The sequence below is a fragment of the Coenobita brevimanus genome, chromosome 47 (genome assembly GCF_032717465.1).
Source record: "Coenobita brevimanus isolate Jiangsu-jjx chromosome 47, ASM3271746v2, whole genome shotgun sequence".
NCBI classification, from domain to species: domain Eukaryota; kingdom Metazoa; phylum Arthropoda; class Malacostraca; order Decapoda; family Coenobitidae; genus Coenobita; species Coenobita brevimanus.
Window position 1 is genome coordinate 21,432,514 of NC_137000.1, and position 22,657 is coordinate 21,455,170.

Consider the following 22,657-nt stretch of genomic DNA (forward strand, 5'->3'; position numbering starts at 1 on the left):
TCAGAAGCTCATGAATGTTGTAACAGAGGGTTTGGCAGGGTGTGTTGTTTATATTGATGATGTATTAATCTTCACTGACAACTGGAAAGATCACCTACGCCATGTCAGTAAATATCTTGAGTGTTTGGTTCTGGCTAATCTTGTAGCTAATTTATCAAAGTGTGAGTTTGGTCAAGCTAAAGTTCAGTATCTTGGGTAGGTAATCGGTGATGGACACGTTGTACCACTAGCAGCTAAGGTTCAGGTTATAAGTGATCTTCCTAGACCTAAAAGTAGGAAAGAGCTACAAAGATTTTTGGGAATGGTAGGTTATTACAGGAGATTTGTTCTTAACTTTTCAATTCTTCTATGACCACTTACAGACCTACTGAAAAAGGGAGTTAAATTTGTCTGGACCGATAACTGTGAATCCTCTTTCAGCAGACTTAAAGCTATCCTATTAAGTCAGCCAGTGCTCGCAACTCCAAATTTTGCTAAGCCTTTTAAGATGGCTGTTGACGCAACAATACATGAGCTGGGGCTGTTTTGCTGCAAGAGGATGATCAGGGTATTGAACACCCTGTATCTTATTACAGTAAGAAGTTCACTCCACCTCAAAAGAACTACTGAACTATTGAGAAAAAGCTTTTGGCCATGATTTTGGGCTTACACCATTTTTCATTTGATTTGTGCTCTGGTTTTGACCCCATATTCATTTATACCGATCATAACCCACTGAAATTCCTTAGTTAGTTTAAAGATAAAAATCAGAGATTGACAAGATGGAGTCTACTTCTTCAGGAGTATTCATTAGACATACAGCATGTCAAGGGGAAAGAAAATGTTATTGCAGATTGCTTATCTAGACTTTAGACAGATTGTTTTAGAGTATTAAGAAATTTCCTTTGTAGATTTCTTTTTCTTTGTGGGGAGGTGTTACATAGCCTATGATTTCATCATCCTTTGTATAATTCTAACGTACAGTATGCTGCGTGTTTGATCATGATTCACCTCGTGGCTTCCATAGTGACCAGGCTTGCGTGTTCTACCTCACTCCCCCCTTCTCCCCCTTATAGTAGTGTAAGTCGTTCTTTCTGTTGCTTAGAGCAGGATTGTCAACTCTTTGTCCCCTATGGCTTCATTTGCGCGGCCTTCTTACAACTTGAATCAAGCTCTGCCAGCCCCTATATAATGAGCTCAGTCTCTGCATTATTGCCACTTAGATCTACTCCTCATTTTGTTCACATCTCTGTCCTCCCCTGTATAGTGTATTATCTTTGTGAGTGCTCAGGAAGTCTCCAATCATCTGGCTGCTGTATAATTTGAGTATAAGTGTTATTACATTTTTTTTTGTACTGTATAGCATAGGGCTTTTAGTCGTAGGCCTGGTAAGGTTTTTGTGATTCATGTGGAGTTTTTGATGTCAGCCATTATTAATAATATTTTGTATCTGTAATAATATATCTTGCATTAACTGAGCATTGTCCGGTTTTCTCATTTGATTAGGGCTGACTTAGATAAATTTACTCTTGCTAATTTCGTGTTAATAGAAGCTATTGCAGTTAACCATATATTTAACCTGTTTTTTCCATTACATTATCCTTATGAGTCCTGAATGTTTAGTTGTTAGTATGAGCATTAAACTTTAACTTGTAATTTTACCTAACTCTTTTGTTTTGAACCTGAAACTTTGAGGGGCAGTAATGATTTTAGTATTCTCACTTGAAGTGTTCATTATCTCTCTGTTCCGTAACAATATATATATATATATATTTATATATATATATATATATATATATATATATATATATATATATATATATATATATATATATATATATCCGCCGCACTGTGGTATCTTTACCTCTGCTGTCACTATTAAAGAGGTCTCTGTTCTGCATGCATGATTTCTTCGATATGATTGGTACGTTTTTCTCTCGGGCACTGAAGCATAAATTCCTTTCTCATATCCTTTGAATAATGAAAAAAAGAAAGAAAGAAGCAATCACGCTTGTTGAAATGCTGTCCACAACAACGAGAAGGCCTACTAAAGGTATTGGAGCCAACCCATCACTGAATATAATCTCTTTTATGTTTCTGCCCGGAATCGTGCTAAATCTGTTCTTCTCTGTGCTAAAAATAACTTCATTCTTACTAATTGCTCTGCACTCTCCAACTCATATGCTTCCCGCTCCTTCTGGCACCTTGCCAAAACGTTTCTAATAACTTCTTCTTTTCTTTCTCTCACTCTCATTGCTCTGTAGCTATTTCTTCTCCTGATAAAGCAGAGCCCTTCGCTCAGACTTGCTCCTCCAACACCACCTTCTTCGATTCCAGTTCTGTTCCTCCAGCACTTCCCTCCTATGACTTCCTCATGGCTGACATTATAATGTTTTCAATTGATGTACTTTCTACCATCACTGGCCTCAATACTAACAAGGCATATGGACCTAATGGGGTCCTTTTGTTGTCCTCAAGAACTGTGCTTTTGTGGTTACACTTTCCCTAGGTAAACTTTTCTGCCTTTGTCTATCAACACACATTTCCTTCTTGCTGGAAGCTTGCTCTCATTCAGCCTATCCCAAAGAAGGGTGACCATTTCCATCCCTCTAACAATGGGCCAATTGCTTTAACAGCAGGTTTCAAAAGTTTTCGGGTCTATTCTTAAAAATAATAATAATAATAATAATAATCTTTCCTATCACAAACTTCTTTCCGATCGTCAGTATGGGTTCCGTCAGGGACGCTCCACTGGCAATCTTCTCATCTATGTTTCGGATTCCTGGTCATCCTTCTTTCGGGACTTTGAAGAAAACTTTGCCATTGCACTTGACGTCTTAAAGGCTTTCGATCGAGTCTGGCATAAATCTTTAATTTCCAAACTGCCCTCTTACGGTTTATATCCTTCTGTCCGTGGTGCCTTCATCTCTAGCTTCCTTTCTGGTCGTACTATAGTTGTTGTTGTAGAGGGCCACCACTCTGCTCCCAGAGCTGTCCTTTGTGTTGTTCCTCAGGGTTCTGTCCTATCACCAACTCTATTCCTGTTATTCATCAATGACCTTCTAAGCTGTACATCTAACCCTATCCACTCATACGCTGATGACTCCATGCTTCACCTTTCCATTCACTTCCCGCAGCGTCCATCTCAGCATTTACTTCAAGAAACAAGGGATGAAGCTATGACACACCTTATGTCTTACCTGGCTGATGTCTCTGATTGGGGAAAATGTAATCTTTTTGTTTTTGGTTCGTCAGAAACTTAGTTTTTACATCTTTCAACCCGACAAAATCTTGTGCAAGAGCGTACTCTAATTTTTAACAACATTCAACCCAGTCCTGCATCATTTTAAAACATACTTAGGGTTTCATTCTCGCGGGACTGACCTTGGACGGATCATAATACCTCTCTTGTAAAATCTGCTTCCAAGAGATAAGCTGTGCTAAGCCAACTCCTTGCCTTCTTTACCCCTGCACAGCTGTTGACTTTATACACGGGATTTATTTGCTCCTGTGTAGACTACAACTCTCACGTGTAAGGACGCTTCATACCTACAGTTCTTCTCAACAAGGTGGAGTCAAAGGCTTTTCGACTCAATAACTCTCCTCCTCTTAATGGTTCCCTTCAACCTCGATCTCTTCACCCCACTCTTGCATCTTTATCTCTTTTCTGTCGCTTCTTCAATGATCGCATGTCTTCTTAACTGTTTCTCGCATCCCTCCGGTACTACGGCTGGTGTGTCGCACCAGTCTAGCATAAAATTTTCATTCCTTTTCTGTCCATCTCTCTCATCCAAGAGTTAACAGTTATTCCCAGTCCTTCATGTATGCAACAGGTCATCTTTGGAACTGTCCTCCTTCTCTCCGTATTTCCTACTGCCTATGATCTTCAGTATTTCAAACCAAGTGTGTCCAGGCATCTCGAAATGAACGGTTCTTGAATTCGGAGCTCTGTTTTCTTGTTTTATATTATTCTTGGATGAAAAAGTTTGCTGGCTCCTGGCCTTTGGTTTCTTCTTCCTTGCATTAAAAAAAAAAAAAAAAGTAGCCCCTCTCTGGTTGCGACTCCCACCTCTTTTTCTCCAACTCCTTAAAGCAAAAGGTAACTGATAATTTCAGTCCGTCGTATATGCCACAGGTTAACTGTGAAATTGTCTTCCTCATTCTGTTTTTCCCTCTGCCTGTATGCCCTGTCTTTAAACCTAATGTGTTCAGGCATCTCGCAATGAACAAATCTTGCATCTCTCTCTCTCTCTCTCTCTCTCTCTCTGAAGGAAATGTTTTCGGGCTTCTTGCCAGCATTTGGCTCTTTTATTTGCATTGAAGAAAAAAAATATGCTGCAGCCATTTTCACACTCTTTGTGAATGTAAACTTACACTCCAGGGACTCAGAAACAGTAATGATCAATACATTCATTACATTTTAAGCTGCATACAGGAAACTCCAATGATGGCATGGCAGGCTTTCACATTTAGCAGTTGATCAACTATTGACTATGCTCCAAAGTTAACTTAGATTACCCAAGCAAATCGATATCAATTTACTCATGGTTATGAAATTTGAAATGGTTTACAATAGTCGTAAGTTGATCTGATATATTTCTTTATTAGCACTGTCTTGATTATATCTGCATGGCATCCTCGGTAAATGTTAACTCTTCAAATTATTAAGTATTCATAATGTCTATTCATTTCTTGTCACTCGGAATCTTGAAGTCATATTATCCTTTTATGATACAAATTGAAAGACTTCTTTTGCATGCATTGTAGAAATTTTTCATCATCATAATCATCCTGATTCCCACCCACCCCCAAATATTGGTTAAGGTAGAATCACCAATACAACATATACATGTATTATCTATAATACAGGATATCAATAGTATTTGCAAGCCAGGGAAGCCAAAGTGATTCAGGATATTTTTTTTTTTCATGTTAATGGCCGCAGTTGCTCAGACTACTGTACAGAAATTGACAAACCTTATAGTTTGCATGGGCGTACCAGGTAACCGGTACCTGGCGTTGCCCGGGCCAGAAAGAAGAACACTCTAATCCTATTTGTTCCTGTTCAGTCTTACTTTCTACTCCAGAAAGACCATGTACACACAGCAAAAAAACTATCGTTACAGAGGGGTCCGATGTGTTTCATACTGAACAACCTGGCTGTCTCGCTAGGGTTGGTAAGCCTGACAGTGGGTGAGTTGCCAAATAGGACGAGGTAGAAATATGCATGGGAGAAGCAATGGATATAGCTAATAATAAATATGCAACAAACACACGCAGGGATGCCAATGGAGGAGGCTGTTATCAAAAACCATCATTCGTAGTGTCATTTTATATCGCGCAGAAGGTGTAAAGATAGCTTTTTTGTTGTGTGTACAGTCACTCATAAAAGAAACGACCCCCGCGGCCAAGACACCTTTCAACCAATATGATATAGGTCCTGGTAACACTGTAAATGACGTCAGGTGTGGGGGTGTGAAGCTGCATTTGGGGGAAGTTCATTCAAAGTTCATTCTAAGTGTGTCGAGCCCATTCATTTAACCCTTGAGGCAGGGGTTTCATTTGCATCATGTGCGGCATTAATGGATAAATTTTCGGGTATGGGATTGTGTTATCACCTGAAAGTTCTTTGTTCTTGTAGCATATAGTTAATTTTGTGTGAAGGACAACATAACAAGTCAGATATAATGTATGTTTGACTCGAAATGGGAATTGAAGCAGTGTTTCGTGCAGATTAACTCCGCCCTCCTCTCAAACACCCCTCCTCATCCCCCCATATGGCTGACGTCAAATACACTGTTACCAACACTGAATACCCCGAGTTATATTGCCTCTAACGCAGGGGGGGGGTCTTTTCATTTATGAGTGACTGTACCTCTCATGCTTTTGAAGAGGGAATATTAGAGGTCCAGGAACAGTCTATATCAGCTTTCGGAGACTAACACACAGTATTTGTATTTCTTTACTATCACCAGTGACCTCAAATGACCTCCAACTGGTGACCTCAAATGACCTCGTAGGTCAACTTCACATAGCCTATGCCCGAACTGGATATCATGTGAGTCTTCATGCCAAAATTTGGGCTTCCAGGTCCAGTCGTTCGAGCGTGTATAACCTGTGATCTCAAATGACCTCTGGCCAGTGACATCAAATGACGTCGGAGGTCAATCTCACATAACCCTTGTCCGAACTGGAGGTCATGCAATTCTCCATGCCAAAAACTGGGCTGATGGGTCCAGTTGTTCGAGAGGGTATTACCAGTGACCTCAAATGATCTCCGACCAAAGACTTCAAATAACCTCGGAGGTCAACCTCACACAGTCTATGTCCAATCTGAAGGTCATGTAAGTCTCCATGACAAAAATTAGGCTGTAAGGGTACCAAGCATTGCCCTGGCAATGGAGGCGAACACTCTACTGGTGACCTCAAATGACCCATTCCTGAATTTTGATCCCATTAAAATCATCCTAGGGTCACACTGATTCAAAATGCGGCTCTTTTATATGTTGTATATCTATCTATCTATCTATATCTAACATACTATAACAGTAGGCGTGTGTGTGTGTGTGTGTGTGTGTGTGTGTGTGTGTGTGTGTGTGTGTGTGTGTGTATTTTGGGCAGCCGAAACTACACATTCAAATAGCACCAAAATTGGCACAAAAATCGCAAAAAATTCGCTGATATGAAAAAACTTGGTCCCATCACTATTGAAAACTTTTGCTATATTTAATGAGCAATCACATTTTGACCCCAAAACGCTGCTCCTGAAGCCCTGCATAGGATCTCCGTAGAATTTTTTTTTCCCAGAGGGAAAGCTAAAATAACCTGGGTTCCATTACCGAAGCTGCAAATAACACGATCAATTGGTTAGCTGCAAAAATTCCAAGTGACAACGTTACACTAGAACAATACATAGAAGCGAGAGCCCTTCGCAGGAGCAAGTGCGAGGGGCCCGAAGGGCCCACGAGCATTTGTCCAATATATTATAGCAGTAGCTGTGTGTGTGTGTGTGTGTTTTGGGCAGCCGAAACTACACATTCAAATCGCACCAAAATTGGCATAAAAGTTGCAAAGATATCGCTGATGTAAAAAAAAACTTGGTCCCATCACGATTGAAAAACTTTTACTATATTTAATAAGCGATCACATTTTGACCAAAAAATGCTGTTCCCGGAGCCCAGCATAGGATCTCCGTAAAATTTTTTGCCCAGAGGTAGAACTAAAGTAAACTGTAGCAGTAGCCGTGTGTTTGTGTGTGTACGTCGGACTTCCGTTCAGACAGCTTGGGTTCCATTCGCGAAGCTGCAGATAACATGATCAATTGGATAACTTCAAAAAATCCAAGTGACAACGTTACACTAGAACAGCACATAAACGCGAGTGCCCTCCGCAGGAGCAAGTGCGAGGGGCCTGAAGGGCCCACTTGCATATGTAAGATAGATAGAGAAACAGATAAATAGAGAAACAGATATTCGGCTCATATATATATATATATATATATATATATATATATATATATATATATATATATATATATATATATATATATATATATATGTATATATAATCTCATCTCATCAGCCCTTTGAGTGTCCACTGCAGGACCAGCTTATACCAACCGACGCGGGGACAATACAGCCAATGTATCTCTACCAAGTGGCATAGGCTGTCTGGAAGAGATTGTATGTAGGGTGAGAAGTGCTTGTAAGTGTATTGTAGAGTTGGAGTGTCTTTGGATGTGTGTGTAGTCTGTGAACCAAGTGTAATCGGCCAGCGGAAGCCGACTGGGTGCAAGCATACTTTATAGTATGGGACACTGGTTCAACCACAGCATCCCTGATGTCTGCCAATGCAGTACGTGGCCAGAAGAACGCTCCCAAAGTTGATTACCCTAGCGGGGCGTGAACCCTCGCTCTTCAGTGTACGAAAACGCACACTTTACGACTGTACCACAGAGGCTACATACTGTATATATATATATATATATATATATATATATATATATATATATATATATATATATATGCGATGAAGAAGGAACCAAAGGCCATGAGCCCGCAGTAACAGTCCCTCCAAGAGAAAAACAAAATACAATGGAAAGCCAAATTCAAGATCCGATCATTTTGAGATGCCTGGACACACTGCGTTTGAAAGACTGGAGATCATAGGCAGCAGGAAATACAGACAGAGGGAGACAGTTCCAGAGTTGACCTGTTGCATAAATGAAAGACTGGGAGTAACGGTTAACTCTTGCATTAGAGAGTTGGACAGAAAAGGGATGAGAGTTTGCTGCCAGATAGGTGCTACGCGCCCGTCATAGAGGTGGAGGAATGCAAGCAGACAGTTCAGAGGAGCAGTGACCATTAAAGTAGCGATAGAAGAGATAAAGATGCAACAGTGCGGCGAAGAGACAGAGGTTGAAGGGAGTCAGTAAGAGGAGGAGAGTTAATGAGACGAAAAGCCTTTGACTCCACCCTATTGAGAAGAGCTGTATGTGGGGAGCCTCCCCACACATGAGAGTTGTACTCCACACAGGGGCGGATAAAAACCCTTGTATAGAGTCAACAATTGTCCAGGGGTAAAGAAAGAGCGGAGTCGGCTTAGTGCACCCAATCTCTTGGATGCAGATTTTACAAGAGATGTAATATGATCTTTCCAAGATAAGTCCCGAGTAAATGAAACCCCAAGCATGTTCAAGGATGATGCAGGATTAAGCTGAATATTATTAAACATTAGTGGGTATACCTGTGGAAGATTTTGTCAGGTTGATAGGTGTAAGAACTGAGTCTTAGATGCATTAAAAACAACCATATTATTTTTACCCCAGTCAGAGATACGAGCCAAGTCAGACATTAGGTGTGCCATAGCTTCATCCCTTGTTTGTTGAAGTAACTGTTGAGATGCGTTGCGGGAACCGAATCGAAAGGTGAAGGATGGAGTCATCAGCGTATCAATGGATAGGGTTAGATGTACAGCTTAGAAGATCATTGATGAATAAAAGGAAGAGAGTTGGTGATAGGACAGAACCCTCAGGAACACCACTGTTGATAGATCTAGGAGAAGAACGATGGCCGTCTACAACAGCGGCTATAGAACGACCAGAAAGGAAGCTAGCGATGAAGGCACAGATAGAAGGATAGAAAGCGTAGGAGGGCAGTTTGGAAATTAAAGAATTATGCCAGACTCAATCGAAAGCCTTTGGGATGTCAAGTGCAATGGCAAAGCTTTCGCCAAAGTCCCGAAAGGAGGATGACCAGGAGTCTGAAAGGTAGGTGAGAAGATCGCTAGTGGAGCGTCCCTGACGGAACCCGTACTGACGATCGGAAAGAAGGTTGTGATAGGAAAGATGCCTTAAATTTTTCTATTGAGAATTGACTCGAAAACTTTTGAAATATAGGACGTTAAAGCAATTGGACGATAGTTGGAGGGTTGGGAGTGGTCACCCTTCTTTGGGACTGGCTGAATGAGAGCAAACTTCCAGCAAGAAGGAAAGGTACAAGTTGACAGACAAAGGCGAAAGGGTTTGCCTAGGCAGGGTGTAAGCACAGAAGCACAGTTCTTGAGAACAACAGGAGGGACTCCATCAGTCCCATATGCCTTGTTAGTACTGAGGCCAGTGATGGCAGAAAATACATCAGCTGAAGAAATTTTAATGTCAGCCATGAGGAAGTCAGAGGGGGGAAGTGATGGAGGAACAGCACCGGAAGCGTCTAAGGTGGAACTGGAGGAGAAAGTCTGTGCGAAGAGATCTGCTTTATCAGTAGAAGAAATAGCTACAGAACCATCAGAGTAGAGAAGAGGAGGGAAGGATGATGAGGTAAAGTTGTTAGAAAGGTTTTTGGCAAGGTGCCAGAAGGAGCAGGAAGAATTCGAGTCGGAGAGTTGAGAGCATTTAGTACAGATGAAATTATTTTTAGCAGAGCAAAGAACAGACTTAGCACGATTCCGGGCAGAAACGTAAAGATGATGTGATTCATGGGTGGGTTGGTTCCGGTACCTTTTGTAGGCCCTCTCCTTGTTGCGGACAGCAGTAGAACAAGCGTGATCAAACCAAGGCTTTCTTGCTTTAGTCAAAGGATATGAGAAAGGAATGTATGCTTCCATGCCCGAGAGAATAACCTCTGTAATGTGCAAGGCACACTCAGATGGCTCACGGCCATGGAAGCAATAATCATTCCAGGGAAAATCAAAGAAGTACTGCCTGAGGGCCTCCCAGTCCGCGGCTCCAAAATGCCACAGACAACGTTTCCCCGGAGGGTCCACAAGCCGTACCGGAGTGATAGGACAGGTTAAGATGATAAGGTTGTGATCAGAGGAGCCCAATGGAGAGAAAAAATTAACAGAGTAAGCAGAAGGATTAGTTGTGAGGAAGAGGTCAAGTATGTTGGAGCTCTCTCCAAGGCGATCAGGGATACGGGTAGGGTGTTGTACAAGCTGCTCTAGGTCATTAAGGATAGAAAAGATGTAGGCTTGTTCACCAGGTGGATCAGTGAAAGGAGAGGAGAGCCAAAAGTGGTGGTGAACATTGAAATCTCCTAGAATGGAGATTTCAGAGAAAGGAGAAATAGATAGAATGTGTTCCATCGTAGAAGTAAGATAGTCGAAGAATTTTTGATAGTCAGTAGAATTAGGGGATAAGTAAACAGCACAGATATATTTAGTCAGAGAATGACAGGAAAGCCGAAGCCAGAGTGTAGATAATTCAGAAGAATCGAGTTCAGGAACACGAGAGCAAGATAAGTCATTGCGTATATATACACAACAGCCACCTTTGGCTTTGAAATGAGTATAGAGAAAGTAGGAGGATACAGAAAAGGGTTTGCTGTCAGTTGCCTCAGACAGCTGAGTCTCCGTTAGAAAAAGAAGGTGAGTTTTAGAGGAGGAGAGGTGGTGCTCAACAGAGCGAAAGTTAGAGGAAAGGCCGCGAATGTTGTAGAAATGAAGAAGAAGAGGGTCAGACAGTGGTTCCAGGCACCTCGAGTCATCACCGGGAGAGGGGCGGATGGTGGGGCATTTATGGTCCCCCCCCCTGGGGACTCCGAGGCTTGGTGATGAGATGCCATAATTTTTTGAATTTTGGAAAAGGAAGTGTAGCGTGTACTGTGCATGTAGTTTGGTGTAGATAGTTAGAGAAATTTGTACTGGAGAGCATGCTGGCCTACTCTCTGTGTACCTGAGACACTGAAAAAGTTCAGCAAAGGGGGATGGTCAGGAACTAGTCCTGAGGGCTGATGAAACGGGAGCTCCAGCACTCCCTGTCATCAGCTTTCCATCCACCTCGGGAGTACTGCCCTGCTCGACTGATGCTATAGTCTACTCCTCCTAAATATATATATATATATATATATATATATATATATATATATATATATATATATATATATATATATATATATATATATATATATATATATATATATATATATATATATATATATATATATATATATATATATATATATATATATATATATATATATATATATATATATATATTAGTGGTAGCTGGTGGCGACCATCATCCACTCACTTGATGTAGTGCTGCCTACTTCTTCCTTAGCCTTTATCATTCTTTTTCTGTGCCTGCCCTCCTCTCTTCCTATTTCTCCCATGTTTCCTGTCACTACTTATTGTTTTTCTTTCCGTTACAGGTGGCTTTACGCTGAGTGAAAAGCCAAATGGTTTCCTGTAAGCCAAGAAACCATTTACAACGCTGGATGGTAACCATATAACTAAACCATACGTGCTCCCTACGTGTCAAGTGGGATGGTGGAAGGTTAGTGCCCCTCCCTGTAAAACAAATAACTCAGAGTCAAATAACCACCCTGTACTGGATTATGGCGTCTGGCAATATATACATATATATACTGTATACTGTATGTATATATATATATATATATATAAATATATATATATATATATATATATATATATATATATATATATATATATATATATATATATATATATATATATATGTTAAGATACTTATTGACAGAGTTAGGGAAATAACAGAGGAATTAGTTGGAGAAGAACGGTGAGGTTTTAGGATGGGAAGAGGTTACGTAGATCGGTAATTCATTCTTAGGTCTTTGGTGGAAATGTTTCTAGAGAAGGAAAAGAGGTGTGGGTGGCCTTCATGGATTTGGTATAAGCATATGATGGAGTGGATATACAAGGACTGTGGAAAGTATTAAGAATATATGGAGTAAATGGGAAGTTGCTGAATGCCATGAAGAGTATGTATGAAGGTGCTAAGGCTGCAGTGCGTGTTGTCAGTGAACTCAGTGAATTTTTCTGTTTGAAAGTTGCATTGAAACAGAGATGCGTCATGTCTCCATGGTTGTTCAATCTGTATATGGAAGGAGTTATAAAAGATATGCAAGATAGGGTTGTGGATGTTCGAGCGTCCCTAAGGAGAGAGGGCAATGTCTGGAAACTCCCTGTACTGTTGTTTGCAGATGATACTGTGCTGTTCAGTGAAGATGAAGTGCAGCTGCAAGGCTTGATGGATGAGTTAGGGAGAGTGTGTAAGAAACAATCTAAAGGTGAATGTAGGGAAGAATAAAGTTACGGTCTTCGAGAGAAATGAAGTCACAGGATGTACAGTGAGGCTTGATGAAGAGGAAGTGGAAAATGGGAGTACATTAAAGTACTTGGGTAGTGTGATGAGTAAGGATGGAAGTTTAGAAGGTGAGGTGCTTGAAAGGGTACAACAAGGAAGAAATGTTGTTGGTTCTTTGAAGGCAGTGATAAGAAACGGGGATGTGAGCATGGAAGTAAACAAGTCACTCAATGCCAGTACTGTGATACCAACTCTAAAGTATGGAAGTGAAGCTTGAACTTTGTTGGATGGACACGAGTTAAGAGTGAGAGTAGTGGAAATAAGTTATTTGAGAGGAGCATGCGGAGTCACACGGAGAGACAGACTGACAAATAAGGAAGTGAAGTTTTGTAATGTGGATGTGATAGAAAGCGTTAGGAATACACTGAGGAAGTTTGGCCATAAGGAGAAGATGGAGAGCGAAAGACTGACGAGGAGAGTGTATGTGAATGAGGTGGAGAGGGGGAGAAGGAGGAGGAGGCGAAGGATGAGATGGGGGGATGAAGAGGAGAGGTATATGAGAAAGGATTGTGTGAGCTGGGAACAGGGCAGTGAAATGGCATGGGACAGGGCGACATGGAGGCGATTTGTTTGTGGCCACTCCTTACGGGATTAAAGAGTCTGGCAATAGAAAGAGTAACAGATTAAGGAGTTAAACGAAAGCATGGGAAGTGAAAGAGAAGATGGAAAGGTGAAAAACAAAGGAGGGAGTAAGGGAATAAGATGGGAGGCAGGAGGAGAAGTGGATGAAGGTCAGTGAAAAAAAAAAGAGGAAGTGAGAAGCAGACAAGGAACCGAGGAAAAAAAATAAAAGAGGGATAGACAGAGAAAAAGTGTAAGGAAAATAGAACGGGTGGGAGGAGAGGAGTATGTAAAAGAGAAAGGCTAGGAGAGACAAAGAAGTAGGGATGAAGCAGAAAAATGGGTGAGAAAGAAAAATTGTGTAAGCCTGACCACAGTTTCACACGGCCATCATTTACCGATAATTTACCCTTTCATGAGGGACCAGTGCAACGTGTATAGGTATTGTGTCAAAGACGGCTGGACTGTTACAACCTGCCCCTGCCTTGTCCTGACGTGCCTGGTCACTTTTCCGTCCTGCTGTACGCTGCTCCTATCTTGCCCTGCCAAGCACCGTCTGTCTCCTTCTATGTCATCTGCTCCTTAGTGTACTGTATTGCACTGTGCTGCTATGCTCCATCATGCTCTACAATCTTCTTTTACCTATACTTTGGCCATTCTTACTATTCTGGTTTGGACGTCCCCTGTCGCGAGACAAAGAGGACACATCCCATTGAGAGATCCAGCTTTTGTGGTCTAATTTAAACAATTTTGGCACAACTGTATATTCAAGGTTTTTAAAGTGGAGTTGGTCACAAAAGGATTAACGTGTGAGAAGTTTTTTCAACTCACCTTCCTTGGTCATGATGGTCCATGAGCCAGTGAGAAACGTTGAGTTCACTGAGCTGGAGCCAAGAACCAGTTATTGACCCGCCGCCTTGGAAAGTACATGTAAATGCTATTATACTGGCCAATTCACACTGACACGATTTTTTTATGCAATTAAAAAAAACTAAAGTCTAGAAGCCCGCAAGTTCGTTCCCTCAAAGAAAAAAATTAAGAAGCCAAAGGCATAAAATGATCATTTCAAGATACCTGAATACACTGTGTTTTAAAAACTGGAGATCATACTCGTGGGCATAAGAAAATACAAACAGTAAAAGACATTCCCTGAGCAGACCTATTGCATACAAGAAAGATTAGGAGTATCGGTTAACTCTTGCACTGAAGAGCTGGAAAGAAAGAGGGAAAAGTTTGCTGCCAAAAAGGGTGCTACACACCTTCTGTAATGGAGTACGAATGCAAGAAGACAGTTCAGAAGAGCAGCAATCATTGAAGTAATGTTAGTAAAGGGGTAGCGATTCAACAGTGGGGCGAAGAGACAGGTTGAAGGGAACCAGTAAATGGAGAAGAGTTAGTGAGACAAAAAGCCTTTGACTCCACATTGTTGAGAGGAGTTGCCGGGTAGGGAAACCCAACCCCCACCACACACTCGTGAGAGATGTACTCTAAACAGGAGTGAATAAAACCCCTGTATAACGTGAACAGCTGTTGGTGGGGGAGGGGGTGTAAAAAAGGTACGAAGTCGGGTTAGCGCACCCTATCTCATGGATGTAGATTTTGCACGAGGTGTAATACGATCTTTCCATGGTAAATTCCAGGAGAATTAAACTCCAAGTATGTTTAGAGATGCTGCAGAATTGAGCTGGATAATGGTGAATATGAAAGGATATATACTTCTGTGGAAGATAATGGCGGGTCGAGAGATACAGAAACTAAGTTGTAGGTGCATAAAATCGTTACTTTATCCCAGAAACGTCGCCAAGGAAGGTTCAGTATGTTGATGTGTGTGGCGTGTGATATAATGCTTATATCGCTTACCCTATATTATTGTGTGAGAACCAATACTTTCATGACCTACATATAAATTCGTACGAAATGAACAAATATCTACCTATTCTGAGTGGTTTGCAATAGTTACCCCTACCATAGAAAACGTGACAGCGGCAGCGCACACCAAGAGAAGATGGTACCAGGTGTTCGTAGGGACACCTGTATAGCACACTTATAAGCTCAGGTAAGCACTTTTTTTTGGTATTTTCCAATGTTTCTCATAAGTAGCAGAAGTTTGAGCCCCCCCCCCGCAAAAATTGAAAATCTGCCGGGACTAGGGGGGGGGGCATTCGTGAGAAATCTGCCGGGACGTGGCAGGTTAAGGTCACCAGTAATACATGCTCGAGCGATTGAACCCAACAATCCAATTTTTGGCATGGAGACTCACATAACCTCCAGTTTGGACATGGGGTGTGTGAGGTTGACCTCCGAGATCATTTGAGGTCACTGGTTGAAGGTCATTTGAGGTCACTGGTAGTACCAAACAAGTGCGCACAAATACTGCGTGTTAGTCTGGGAAAGCTGAAACAGATTTTTTTTTTTTTTTTTATGTGTCCGACTCTGGGCATAGGCTTCACATCCTGCTCTCGAGGCCCAGTAGTCCTCCTTCATACCATACACCTTTCTACATGTCACCATTTCGGCGCTAACACCCATCGTCCATATTGAATACATGCTAGGGCTGTCTCATACAGGACTGGTGTATTGGTATTAGCGGGGGTATTTTTACAACATGTCGGCGGGTCTTTTGGTAGATCAGGAAAGTCTGCTTTTATGAAATTCAAATCCTTAAACTGTTCCCTGCCCCAGCCGGGATTCGAACCTGGGTCCCTCAGGACTGCAGGCCGCCTCTCTACCGATTCAGCCAAGATTGTTCCTGGATCTCTTATAATCCCTCTTCAAAAGCATAATAGGTACATGGTCTCTCTGGAGAAAAAAGAAAGACTGAACTAGAACAAACAGGATTTGAGTGTTTGCCTCTTTGGCCTGTCACCGTCAGGAACCCCTGCTGGTATATATATATATATATATATATATATATATATATATATATATATATATATATATATATATATATATATATATATATATATATATATATATATATATCTATCTATCTATCTATCTATATATATATATATATATATATATATATATATATATATGTATATATTTATCTATCTATATATCTATCTATCTATCTATCTATCTATCTATCTATATATATATATATATATATATCATCATCATCACCCGGACCTCCTTTCCCACCCAACGTCAGGGTGAGGAGTAGCAATGTCCAGACAGCACAAACTTGCCCAATCCAAATAGGCCACACTTCCATTAACTCATCATTCAAGCCCCCGGAATCCTGGCTCTACTGGATACGTCAAAAAACATTCACCACATTTTGCAGCTTCAAACAAACGTATCCAGTTGAGTCAATCCGGACGCTGCCATGCTCACAAAAGGTGCCAAAATCCCTGATCATGCATTTCTCCTCACAACATTCATCCAGCCAGCTCGATCTCCTGTCAGTATATATATACGAGTATATATATAAACTTTATTAAGTATTCCGTAACTTAAGGAACTTGACCACCACCGCAAGCAAAAATGTGATGTACTAATAATTTTTCCAATCTTTTATTGCATGTTTAGGGATATCAGGGCCTCATGGAACTGGGAGAATGAATGGAAACCGTCTAAAGTGATGTGATGTCTTTCTCTCTACGACCAGTTTGACTTACATGCCCGGTAGTGGCAGAGGTGTTAAACGCCGTCACGCAGCAGAAATCTGCTGCACTAACTAATAGCCTTTCCACCAGAAAATCTGTGTCCATACCGCTACTGAGCCCACAATAAATAATTCTGACAAAAAGCCGAAAAAATAATGTTTTCGCAAGTTTTTGTTTGTGGCGATTTCTGAAAATTTCGCGCAGTCATGTCGCACGTGATCGGCAAAATATCTGGACTTACCCCGACCTAAAGTAAAAAGAATTAGATCGATGTCTACCATCAATTTTGTGAAAGAAACGAACAAACGCACAGACACATTTTCGTGTGTTCCAATTTCCGACAGTTTAGCGCTGTCGCGTCGTGCGTATCATCAACATTTTTTGTATTTTTCTTACACTAGCTGGACTTACCCCTACTTTATGCAAAATGAATTAGGTTGATACCTATTACCATCCTGGTGAAAGAAACGATCAAACGCACTGAAAAATGCACACATAAACAACATGACTATTACCTCCGCCAAGGTTACATTTTTGCCAGTGCTGGTTTGTTGCTTTGTCTGTTTGTTTGTCTGTTAGCAAATTTTCCAAAAAAGTTATGAACTGAATTTGACGAAATTTTGTTGGGGGGGTGGGCCATGGGCCATGGAAGAAATGGTTAAATTTGGGGGAGTATCCAGATCCGAATCCAGAGTATCCCGCACACTATTTCCAAGAGTTCTGAATGAATGTCAATGAAATTTTGTGGAAAGGTGAGCCATGGGCCAAAAAAGAACTGAATAGATTTGGGGGTGGATCCGGATCCTACATTCACGGATCCGTATCTCCTGAAGATCACAGTGAATTTCAATGAAATTTTGTTGAAAGATGGGCTGTGGTCCAAGTAAGAAAAGTTTAAATTGGGGGGCTGATCCGAATCTGGAGTATCCCTCATAATATCTCCAAATATTCTCAATGAATTTCAATTAAATTTTGTGGAAAGGTGGGGCATGGGCCCAGAAAGAAATAATTAAATTTGGGGCAGATCACTTTCTGGATCCGGATCCTGTATCCATGGACCTGGATCCTGATCCTATGTCCATGGATCGGGACCTGGATCCTATATCCATGATTCCGCATCTGGATCCTATTTAATGGCAATGGGATTAGTGGAGATAATATGCGCTCTCTGAACGAATTCTAGTTTTATGTATGTTGAAGTTTGGAGGGAAACAACTCTGGGGAAGCGCATTCCAGGGAGATGCAGTTCGGGGAATGAAAGAATTCTGATAGGCAGAAGTTCTGCAATATGGCTGAGTGACGTTCTAGTCATGAGCACTACCCGATGCCTGTGTACCAAGAGGGAAGGCATGGAGAGGTGGCACAATGGACGCAACTTCGTATGAGCCATTGCCATAAAAACATCTGTAAAATAATGCAAGGGAGGCAACGTTCCTTCTTACTTGTAGGGGAGGTAGTTTATTTATAATAGCAGGGTTGTTAATAATTCCAGCAACTTTGTTCTGAATTTTGTCTGTTATAATGCAACATCTCCACATCCACTCCACAAGGGTGAGCAATATTCAAGCTGAGAGTGCACGTGACTCTTATAAATTATAGATAATTGCTTGTCAGTAAAGAAGTTACGGACTCAGTACAATAATCCAAGTTTCTTTGAGGCGGTTTTAGCAAGTGATCTGACATGAGAGGTCCAGCTGAGGGCATTGTTAAGTGAAACACAGAGAGTTTCAATATTACTGGAGATGGGAATATTATTAGGACTGAAAGTAATATAAGACTCTGGCAATATCTGTCTATTAGTAAATTATATATATTTGGTTTTACTAGCATTAAATGAGACAGGGTTGTTTTGTCCCCATTCATTGATCATAGATGTCTTGATTTATGGAGATGGCTGTACTGAGTTGAGAGTTAGAGATATTATATTTTGTAAATGGGTGTCTGAGTGTGAATGAACTATGAAGTGTTGAGTCATCTGCATATGAATGGATGGCATTGTGGGTGACAGATTAGAGATCATTAATATGAACCATGAACAGGGTTGGCGCCAGAACTGATCCTTGTGGCACACCAGTGTTAATTGAGTTGAAATTGGAGTATATATCATCTACTTTTATTCTTATTTTTCTGTCGCTGAGATATGAGGAAAGCAAAGGAACAAAAGACGTTAGTCCACAGCAAGGGAGTTTGGACAACAGGGAACGGTGCCATACTCTGTCGAAAGCTTTAGAAATATCAAGGGCTACTGCATGAGTTTCTCCATGTAGGTCAATTGATTGATGCATGGTATGAGTCAGGAGACTGAGTATGTCAGTGGTGGATCTTTCATGTTGAAAACCATATTGTCTATCACCAATTAAGTTGTTGGATTCAAAATGTTTAACTATGTACTTATATATATGTGCTTATACATATCCCGGGAGGAAGTGGCATAGCTTTCCAGAGTTATGTAGGATGGAATTCTAAGCAAAAACATGTTAAATCAACATGTGTCCAAATCTTACTTGTCAAGGAACTACAGTTACCATTTTATGGGCGAATTATGAGGGAGACCATTTTTCCCCATAAGGTCATCAGTAATTGTACCTCGGTTAATGCTGAGATTTGGACAGATGTTGTGTATGGCTCGGCATCTGATGCCACGCTGAAAGGATTGGATGTGTTGCAGAATAAATGTTTGTGAATGTGTCATGGAGCTGTCCGGTGTACCCGTGTAGCTCGAATGAAAGTGGAGGCGAATGTGCCTCCCCTCCGTATATGCCGTGACCATCTGGCCTTGTCCTATGGACTAAGAATATATAGGAAAAGTAATATCGGCAACGTGGCCTGTACCCCCCTGCGTCAATACCACCACCTTCTGCGGGGGGGTGTGTCGGCCGCTTGCCGTTCGCCTCCACTTACTCACTCAGGAGCTTGGTGTGGACCTCAGGGACTGTGACAAGTTGGTGTTTAAAAATATAGCACCTTGGGAACCACCCAGCTTTACTGTTGATGTATCATGGTTCCCAGCACCAAAGGCCCAAGCGCCAGAGGCGGAGGTCCACAACTTGTTTCGTAACATCATCATTCGTCACTTGGGGTCCCACCAATTGTACACCGACGGCTCCAAGTCGAGTGAATGTGTGGGTGCTAGTGTATGGTCGACCGAATGTGCCCTCAGGTATCGGTTGCCGACTCATACATCTGTGTTTACCTCCGAACTTTTTGCTGTTGAGAAAGCCATAGACTGCTGTAAATTCTCAGCATGACTCATTTGTCATATTTTCAGACTCGAAGTCAGCTCTTCAGGCAATTGCATCTTGTACTACGGACTCGAACGAGATCCAGGGCCGCATTTAATAAGTTGCATTCATGCAACAAATCGTTCACACTGATCTGGGTGCCTGGTCATTGTCACATCTACGGCAATGAGCAGGCTGACTTACTTGCAAAGTCGGCTGTAGAGCTCGAGGAGACTTGGGACGTTCCTCGTGAACTACGGTCGAGTCTCTCTCTCGGAAAGAAATCGATAAATCTTCTGTGGCAAGGTCAGTGGACCAGACTAAATATTCGAGCGTGTAAGCCGTACCTGGGCGACTGGGCCACTGCCAACCATCCCAGTCACCTAGAAGAAAAAGTGTTGGCGCGACTACGTCTTAATGCCACCATGTTCACGCACATGAAACCTTATATAGAAAAGCGATTCCCACCGCACTGTGACATCTGTGATGTGGTGTTATCTATCAGTCATATCATCCTGCGCTGTTGGCGATTTACTCGTGAATTTGCTTCATTTATAAATTACTGCGGTGCAGCAGACGTCCCCCTCACCCTTTCCACCATCCTGGGTTATGGGGACATTGTTATGACTGATAAATGGATGGCTTTCTTGAGAGAGACCGGACTGATCAGAGTGATGTGACTTTTTTATGGTTTTGTTTTTTATCGACTAACTATGTATATATTGTACTATTAATTAGGATTGACAGTTGACATATTTGAAATAGTTCCTCTTTCCCACTGATCTATTTCTAATATTGATGTCCCCTACATTAAACCCCGTTCCTCGACTAACAGTCACCAGCTGATGAGTGTAAGTGTGCAATATAAAAAGGTATTGGGCAGTTGCAGTCGATGGTGGTCTGTTGGGCGAGGTCCTTCGCTTTTTGTACATGTTATGTAAATACCTATACCACCTTGTTTAAGTTGTTCTAATTAGGGCCGACAGCTGACGTATATGGAAATGTTCCTGACTGGCCTGGTTCCCTTTCATGTACTGATGCCCCCTATATTAGGTTGTGCCTCGACTGACAGTCACCAGGTGATGAGTGCAGGTGTGTTATGTAGAAAAACATTACATATCTGCAGTCGATGGTGTTCTCTTGGTCGGGGTATTTTTACCATTAGTGTAGGTCTACCTATTTGTCTCTGAAGGATTTAGCATAGATTAGGAATTTGTCTGTTAGGTGATTAGTTTTAAGGTCTTTAGATTAGGTTTTTCATTATAATATAAGGTCTAAAAAGTTAAAACCAAGAAAAATTTTCAAAAATAAAAATACGAAAAAATAAATAAAATAAAAATTATTCTATATATATATATATGTACGTGTGCATGAAAGTGTGTCTTTATCATATGCATGGAAGTGTGTGTATATATATATATATATATATATATATATATATATCTATATATATTTATATATATATATATATATCTATATATATACTGCCTCAATAACCAGGGGGTTTGGCCCCAATAGTCGATAGGCCAGAAAAAAAAAATGTTTATGTAACATTTTTGTGCTTAGAATCCCTCATCTGTTATTTACGAAAGTTATGCCTTTTCCTCCAGGGACACCCAGTATATATATAGGTAGAAAGAGATAGATCGATATATATATATATATTGTTACGAAACAGAGAAAGATAATGTACACCTTAAGTGAGAATACTAAAAATCACTACTGTCCCGTAAAGTTCCAGGTTCAAAACAAAAGAGTTAGGTAAAATTACAAGTTAAAGTTTAATGCTCAAACTAACAACAAAACATTCAAGACTCATCAGGATAATGTAATGGCAAAAAACAGGTTAAATATATGGTTAACTGCAATAGCCTCTATTAACACGAAATTAGTATGAGTAAATTTATCTAAGTCAGCCCTGATAAAATGAAAATACCAGATAGTACTCAGTGAATGCAAGATATATTATTACAGATACGAAATATTATGAACAATGGCTGACATGAAACTTTACATCAATCACAAAAACCTTACTAGGCCTAAGAATTAACACCTTACGCTACACAGTACAAGAAAAAATGCAATAACAGTTATACTCATATTACATCTGCTAGATGGTTGGAGACTTCCTGAGCACTCACAATAATAACAACTGTACAGGGGAGGACAGAGATGTGAACAAAATGAGGAGTAGATCTAAGTGGCAATTAATGTAGAGACTGAGCTCATTATATAGGGGCCGGCAGAGCTTGATACAACTTGTAAGAAGGACGCGCAAATGAAGCCAGAGGGGACAAAGAGTTGTCACTCCTGCTCTGAACAACAGAAAGAACGACTTACTCTACTATAAGGGAGGAGGGGGGGAGTGAGGTAGAACACGCTCGTGATCAAACATGCAGCATACTGTACGTTAAAATTACACAAAGGATGATGAAATCATAGGCTATGTAACACCTCCCCACAAAGAAAAAGAATTTTACAAAGGAAATTTCTTAATATTCTAAAACAATCTTTCTAAAGTCTAGATAAGCAATCTGCAATAACATTTTCTTTCCCCTTGACATGTTGTATGTCTAATGAATACTCTGATTTTTATCTTTAAACTTACTAAGGAATTTCAGTGGGTTATGATCGGTATAAATGACTATGGGGTCAAAACC